The sequence below is a fragment of the Aotus nancymaae genome, unplaced genomic scaffold, assembly GCF_030222135.1.
Source record: "Aotus nancymaae isolate 86718 unplaced genomic scaffold, 86718_ANA_hifiasm-v0.15.2.pri h1tg000029l, whole genome shotgun sequence".
NCBI lineage: Eukaryota > Metazoa > Chordata > Mammalia > Primates > Aotidae > Aotus > Aotus nancymaae.
The window spans coordinates 33,189,149-33,197,971 of NW_026988442.1; positions in this window are offsets into that span (position 1 = coordinate 33,189,149).

An 8,823-nucleotide genomic window follows, 5' to 3' on the forward strand; every position below is an offset into this window, starting at 1 on the left:
AGTTCTCATCTCAGTCCAACGCCAATAAAATGAAATAAAATAAAAAACAAAAAAAAAAATCAAAGACAAACAAAAAAAACCCTTGACTCTTGACTTGACTTTTACAATTGGCTCAGGTGGGATTCAGACCCAATATTTTCTGATTCTAGGCTGGGCCCTAAATTATACAGCCCTATACATCATGCTATGTTACGTCACTTTTTCTTAAACCAGAATGTCTCAGAATATTGGAAGTATTTCTCAAATGAGAATTATCACCAAGAGGAAAGTTGGTGGGACCAGAATGCCTACCATGTCAGTACGTGTGAGGCAAATGTTTTATGTGCTGACGGTGTTGCAAAAGAGTAGCTCTGGCTGGGCGCGGCGAGTCACACCTGTAATCCCAGCACTTTGGGAGATGGAGGTGGGTGGATTACCTGAGGTCAGGAGCGTGAAACCAGCCTGGCCGACATGGTGAAACCTCGTTTCTACTAAAAATGCAAAAATTAGCCGGGTATGGTGGTGCATGCCTGTAATCCCAGCTGCTTTGGAGGTTGCAGTGAACTGAGATTGCACCACTTCACTCCAACCTGGGCAGCAGAGTGAGACTCCGTCTAAAAAAGAAAAAAAAAAAAAAGAGAATAGCTTTAAACAGAAGTTCTATGTTGTTTGCCACTGAGTGCCTTGCTTCTGGTGCTGTGTTTGGACACAGTGAATGGCTGTATTGTTATTTCAGCCATTGAGTCATTCCCACTTATTCTTTCTTTTCCTTCTCTTTTGGCAGGTATGCACAAGGAGAAGAGGAAATCATTTCAGACTTGCTAGGTTTTTCTAAGAGTTCCGTGCTATGTTGCTTTATATATTCTAAATAGATATTTAAATGTATGGGCAATCATTAGTTACATGGTAGCTAAAAAGAAAATTCCTATTTCAGGGATATATTTTCTCATGTTCAATGGAGAAAATCCCCAGTAATTTTTAGATTGAATCACAGAGAAAAACAAGACTTTCTTTGAAACTTCATTGACCTCAATACGTACCTGTCCTTGGGAAGTACGGTTAAATTCAAAATGACTATTTTTGATCCCACTTCCAGGAACTCACTATTCCTCATTTGTCCTCATCCTTCACTCACTACTTTGCTCTGTGAGTCATCCGGACAGGGATCCTGTCGGGAATTACTAATGAGAGATCTTGAAATGCCTCATAAATGACTGCCATCATTACTGAGACAGGCTCAAGCCCTCTGTTTTGTTCCAGGAAATCTTACCAAGTCCCAGAATGGATCATTATACTTCCGCCCTCATACCAAGGGGCCACCCATGGCAACCTGTATGTGTGAGTTCACACACCTGTGTCCATATGTGTGATGAGGGTGGGGTGGAGGAGCGTGTAGGAGTGCAAGGGCTGGTTTCTCTGCACTGGAAAATGCAAAACCCTTTCAAGTAGATGCAATAGTAATATAGTTTTGTGCTTAAAACTGCCTAGGCCCGGCGTGGTGGCTCACGCCTGTAATACCAGCACTTTGGGAGGCTGAGGCAGGTGGATCACTTGAAGCCAGGAGTTCAAGACCAGTCTGGCCAACATGATGAAACCCTATCTCTACTAAAAAATACAGAAATTAGCCAGGTGCGGTGGCAGATGCCTGTAATCCCAGCTACTTGGGAGGCTGAGGCAGGAGAATTAGTTGAACCCGGGAGGCAGAGGTTGCAGTGAGCCAAGATCATGTCACTGCACTTTATCCTGGGGGACAGAGCGAGACTCCATCTCAAAAAAACAAACAAAAAAAATCTTTGCCTAAACTTGGGTGTGGGTACTAGATCCACTTTCTGATTGTGGAAACCTGGAGGACTTACTTGTCACATCTGTTGAATGGACAGTGTTGCAAGTAACCTCACAGTAAAGGTCAAGCGTCATGGAAACAGGAGTAGTAATAATAGCCAATTTCATGCCTTGCTGTGAGAATACTGCATTTAAAGTTCCTAGCACAGTAAAGTGCCCAGCAAATATTACCTTGTAGCATTACTGTATTGCATGCCTTGTTTCTTTCAAAGTCCACAGAAGGGAGGCAACTTAGATGTCTCCATTATTATACTTTTGTGTTCAACTCAATAGTTGCAGTTGACTCAAGAAACTGTTACTTGAATAAAGCCAAAGGAAGATTAGCAACGAAATGCTGGTAAATTCAAATCCCAGCTCAGCTACTGAGCAGCCAGAAAAACCAGGGACAACTTATTGTTTACAACATAGTTGTCTCAGCCTTAGTTTCCTCGTCTCAAAAGTGGTAATCAGGACAGGAACAGTGGCTCATATCTGTAACCCCAGAACTCTGGGAGATGAAGGCAGGGGGATCACCTGAGGTCAGAGTTCGAGACCAACCTGGCCAACATGGCAAAACCCTGTCTCTACTAAAAATACAAAAATTAGCCAAGCATGGTGGTAGGTGCCTATAATTCCAGCTACTCAGGAGGCTGAAGCAGGAGAATCACTTGAACCCAGGAGGCAGAGGTTGCAGTGAGCTGAGATAGTGCCACTACACTCCAGTCTGGGTGACAAAGTGAGACTCCATCTTAAAAAAAAGTGGTGATCATGGTAGTTCCCACTCCATAGGGTTTTTCTGAGGATGACAAAGCACTGAAAGTCCCTAGCACACCTGCTCACTGTTAATGTCATTAAGAACTTCAGGAACTGGACTCTCAAAGAATTAAAGTCATAATCTTTATTACAAGTGTCTTGGAGTTCTTTGCCCAATTAGACAAACCTTCTTGAAATTATAGACATTGTTTTTTTTTTTGCCTTTGTTTTTGTTTTTCCTGGAGCATGTGACAGGGCTGTTTATGTTGGCCAGCACCCAGTGAGTAAATAATGGGAAATTGATTATTGATTATTTCCTCATTCCTAAGTGAAAAGCAGAAAGCTCAGTATCAATGTATTCTTTGTTTTCTGAGGAAATTGTTGGTAATCCTGGAGGGCTTTGTGTGTGGATCATATAGAAAATAGTTCTATATGACCAAAAAAGTAGTTTTGATCTCAACAGCTTGGGCTGAAACCATGGCTCCACCAATTAGCTGTGTGGTCTTGGGCAAGTTATTTAACTTCTCTGAGTCTAGTTGCCTTATTGGTAAAATTGGGGGTTACTATACCTGTGTCTCAGGAAGGTCAAGATAAATACTTAAAATATCAGGCAAAACACAATCATTGTCTTCACTAAAATCTGTTTGGCCTCTGTACTTGCCTGATAATTTTTGAGTAGAATTCAGTCATGTTGGTAAATTAAAGTTATATTACAGGTATAGGAAAAGGTAACAAGTTCTTTGAAATGCAGTTACACAGGGGGAAATTTTCAACAGATTTGTCATTAAAAGAGCTGCTCTGTTGCAAAGGAGATGAGAAATATAGTAAGCACACTCAAGTTTATGAATCATTTCACCATTACTACAAATTATAACGTTAAGGAACTACCATGTGTGTGGCAGACATTTTACTGTCTCCACCCACACAACAATGCTGTAAGGTGAGATTTGTTATTTTCCATTTTATAATGACAAAACCTCACTTTCTTACAGAGTTTAAGTCAGACCTGGGTTGAATCTACCCTGCTACGTATTACCATTGTTACCAGGTTATGTTACCTTGTCCTCTTCTATAAAACAGAAATCATAACAGTGTCTCTTATATATCATTATAATATATAGTCATAATAATATTATATAGTTACTGTCTTGTAACTTAAAGTCTAGCTTGCTTCAAGATGCCAGCTTCCTGAGGACAGGAAGACTGTCTGTCTTACCCTCTGCCATATTCCTAGCACTTATAGCTATGCCCAGATCAGGTTAGGTACTCAATAAATGTTTGTCAAATAATACTATTGCAAAAATAACAAAGATTAAGTGCCTTACTTGTTATAGCTGTACTCATTGAAATGTGTCTATTCTTCTATTACATTTAGCTCCTGGTAAAAAGATGTGTCTAATTGCAAACCTTATATATAAAGAAACATTTTATTTTGTTTTTTCCTTTTTTCAAAGTATCTAGTAAAATAGAGATCTGTGTGAGACAGATGTGCACTCTTCAACAGGTTATCTCCACGTGAAAACAGAGAATTTGATAAATGAATTAATACATGTAAAATATTTGTGCTGATTTAGACTCAAGTGAAGCTAGCTAATGAAAAAATCCATTGATTTTTGTAGACATTCCAGTGGTACCATATGTGTTTCATAATTCAGTTTTAAAATTACATCATCACCTAGATACCTACTTTATCCTTTCTTGCATGATGACTTGGCTAATCCCATCAGAGTGAAAACTGGGGAAATTCCATGACAGGATTATTATTGTTGAGTGTTTTGGATGCAAAGTATAGTTTGCTCTGCTCCTATATGTCAAAATCCTGCCTCCACATAGCATCTTATTGCTGTTGACTTGGATAGCATTCTGCAGGATGATTGAGCGCAGACTGTCTTTTTTGCCAGAGCTTTAATATGAACCAACAAGCATACACTTTGATAAGCAATTGGCACCTAAAGGCGCCTGGTGGAAAGTACCTCTGTGGTTAGATGAGTAAACTCCAGGAGTGAATAGGGATATCTGTTTTTTTGTTTATGAACGTAAAGCGGCAAAGGAAACAAGAAAAGTCTGGAAGAGTCCTTTTATCTTTGGGGAAAAAATGAATTAGCAGAGCACTTAAACAGTTTTTGTGCAGTAGCAATTGCCAAGCATCCCTCATAATCTAGATTTTATTACTTGATTTTTCACCCACAGAGAACAGTGATGGAACCTCCTTCCGAATTTTGTGCCACATGAAATGGTGGTGTTTACAGCATTGAGGAGGAAGTTTCTCAGCGTTTAGTCCTATTGCAGCTTGCATGGAATAATTTGGGATCTTATCTGTTTATATGAATATTCACAGCTTCCTTTAGAATAATGGGACTTGCCATTGAAAAATAATGTAAATTTCCAGTGATTTGTTGATATGTTTTATACTCTATCCAATTAGAATGGAATTCTTTGGAAGTGGAGTTGGTCCAGGGATAGTTATTGTGCATCTGCTATGTGCCAGGCACCATTCCCAGCACTAGGGATACTGTGATGGGTAAGGCAGATGAGGCCCTAGCTTTTTGGAGCTCAGATTCTACTGGGGAAGGCAGATCACGCACACGTAAACAAAGAAATAGTAAAATTTCAGATAGGCATAAAACTAATATTTGAGCTCAGACTTAAATTGTAGGAAATGGTCAGCTTCACTAAGGCTTGGAGGAAAAGAGGCAGGGGGCTTCTATCAGCTCCTTGAGCTCAAAGTATAAAGAGACCCACAAAGAGAATAACACGAAGGATGCTGATCAGACACACAACTATATTTAATATTTATTCTAAAGACAAGGAGTTCATATTCCCTATTGTCATATCTAAACCTAATTATCAAATGGCTCCTGGTTGGCATGCTTTCGTATTGCAGAGGTGCTTTATTCTTTCAAGATAGTTTTGTTCAATGGCATAAGCATGAAGGTTAAGATTCTTTAAATAGACATGAATCTCTAAAAATGAGAATTAAACTGAATGACATCATTAGGATTACCTTCTTTACTTCCACCAGTTCACAGGTGCAATGACGTTCTATGGGCTAAGCAGAAGAATGTAAATGTTGGTCAATTTCTCAAATACTGCAGATTATATTTGGCAGTTATTTGAAGGCCATTTGATCAGCCAAACACAGCACAGACACCCTTGAGTACCTGCAAGGCTAGAAGCACATGGCTAGCCTCTGTTCTAGTCCCTGAGAAATCTACTTGCTGTCAAATTATGTGTTTAAAATAAAAGGGAGCTGGTTTCTGTGTGATGAACTTCTTTGGGTTTTACCTGCCCAGCATCCAAGATCTCGTCTTCTGATTACTATGTGGTTCACGTAGACTAATCTCACCCTACAAGGCAAAGCCCATGATTTAGGACCAATCCGCACATTCCTCCCTCTTAGCTAAAGTTGAGTGCATCCATCTGGGATAAGCTCATGTTCCAGGTTAGTCAGATCAGAGTGAATGTGGGGACTTTTGCTGGAGCAACTAGGAAACAGAAGACTCTTTCCCCTGGGAAGGTTAGTTAAGGCCTGTCATTTGCTGGGGCCACCAAGTAAAGAGGGCTGGCCTCATGGCAAAGCCAACACAGAGGAAAACAAAACTAAGAGAAGAAATGGAGGACAGGGAAAAGAAGGGAATGTCAGATCCTCATGGCATCATTCGGGACCATTCATCCATCCCTGGATTTCCTGTACGTGAGCCAACAAATTCCTCACTTTGCTTATTCCACTTTGATCTGAGTTTCTCCTCTTGCAGTTTGAAGAAGACTGTCTGATACAGTCATTCTAAACTACATATTGCTATTTTGATTTTATTTATTTTTAGTAATAAGAAAAATCATTCAGGACTGGGAAAGGGTATAATCTTTCTGGCCTCAAGCAATTTGATGAAGCACAATTGTGCATGGTCGTAGCTAGAGATCCCAGTCCTGAAATGAACAGTATTTTATTTCTATTCATTTTATATATATGTTCTATCCAGTATTCTTTTCAAAAATATATTTAATTTTTGGTTTAGAGGCATAATGTGGTGGCTACACATATGGGCTCCAGATTAGGCTGCCACCTTTATTTTCTCACTTCTTGCCCTTACTTAAATTAGCTCTTATTATTATTCAATTGATAATATAGGACCCATCTGATGTCATGTACTTCAATCTGGTATTATTTGTGTTTATTACATATGCTTTTTCACAAATCAACCACAAGCCATCTGTCAATCTGTCTTTCCCTTTAGGTATATCTATTGGAGATGAATGCACATTCAATACATGCGGGCAGTCTGAGTCATTAGCAAAGTATCCAGCCACGCTGATGTACTGAACAATGAAATGACTAGTTAACATAGATTGAGAGTTCATGTGCCAGTCACATCTCGTCTTGCCTAAGTCTCCCACCAAACTTATAAAAAAAGATGCAGCCGAGATCATGAAATTCATGAGGACACCAAGTCACACAGCACTTAGTCGTGATTTGAACCCTGAGGGGTACCTGACTCCTGAGCCATCACCCTTGTTCACATTGAGACAGCCTGTATCCCTGCCTTTCCACAAAGCATATTCATGACTTGTGAGGCTTAAAATGCACGCCCATGACTTGGATATGGAAAAGAATAACTATTCTCTATAACTGGCTTCATCTGGCTCTGTAACCCCTATTCTTGTTGTGCCACTCTTGGGTAAATACCTAGGAGTAGAATAGCTAGATCTTCTTGTGGTTGGGTGTTTAGCTGTTTAAGAAACTGTCGAGCTGTTTTCCAAGGTGGTTGTACCATTTCACATTCCTACCAGCAGCATAGGAACGTTCTGATCCCTCTACATCCTCCCCAACACTCCGATCTTCTAAATTTTAGCCCTTCTACTAGGGGCAGAGTTCTATTTATTGAGTCAGTTTTTATGTTGTGATTTTTCAGGAAATCTGTTCATTTTTTCTAAGATACTGAATCTTTGACATATAATTGTTTTTCATGTGTCTTTATTATATTTTTAATGTCTGTTAAAGCTGTAATATCTGCTCTCTTATTCCTGATAGTGCTTTTATTTGTATTTCTCTCTTTTTTTTTCATTAGTCATACTTTGGGTTTATCTATTACAGTTATCTTTTCAAAGATCCAACTTTATTAAATTTCTCTATTATTTGTTTGCTATTTCATAGATTTTTGCTATTTCATAGACTTCACTTATTCATTCTGTTTTGCTCGTAAGCTCCCGGTATTTGAAGACTGTTAAGGATATCTTATCTAGTATTGTTATCGATTTCCAATTTAATTTCAATGTAGCCAGAGAACATACTCTTGAAGATTTCAATCTTTTAAAATATATTAAGACTTACTTTTTTGATCCAGCACTTAGTTTATCTGGGTGAATATATCATTGAGCACCTAAAATGAGTACATATTTTGCTGTTGTTGAGTGCAGTGTTCTACAAATAGCAGCTGGGTTGTTTTCCATTTATTCCTTCTGTTGTTGGTACTACTGCTGTTAAAATATTGCTCTATTCTTGCCTTTTTGGAGAGGCTTAATCAAATCTTTCAGCATTCCATTTTACTCCTTTTATTGGCTGCGTTGCTACAAGTCTTATTTATTTGGTTTTGTTTCTCTAGGGCAAATAATTCACATTCAGAATGTATCAAAGTCCATTTAGAGTCAAAAGATGTAATGGTCTTGAACAGTACAATTCCAGTTATGCATCCCATTTTTTATCTTCTTGTTATTATATCCTTTACTTCTACTTACGTTCTAGATCTCAGCTTACAATGCTGTGAATTTCGCTTTAGTCTTTTAAGAAAATTACAGAAATTACAGGAAGCGTAGCTTTTTATGTTCAGCCACTTATTTAACATTTCTGGTGCTGCTCCCTCCCACTGAAGATCCACTGGTTTTTATCTTTCAGCCAGAAGAACATCTGTTTAGCCTTTCTGGGACTCTCCTCTACTTTTTCTTAATCCAGCAGTTTGGGAAAAGCATCCGGCCTCTAGTTCTGTTTCCAGTTGCATCCTCTTAATGGCATGCTCTACGGATGCTTGATCCAATATCGTAAAAGGAAACAAAAGCAAGATTTGTTCTGAGGACTGGTTGGCCTTCCTTTAAAAAAAATTAAAGACACCAATCCAGGAAAAGGTTGGAAAAAAGTATCCCAAAATTTTCCCATTTACCTAGGCTGTCTTTAAAACCAATATCAATCACCAGCAATTACCTTTTGTGCCCAGGCAACAGGAAAACTGGATGGATGCATCAATGCTAAAAAGCTTGGATTGAATCTGATGCTTTCCT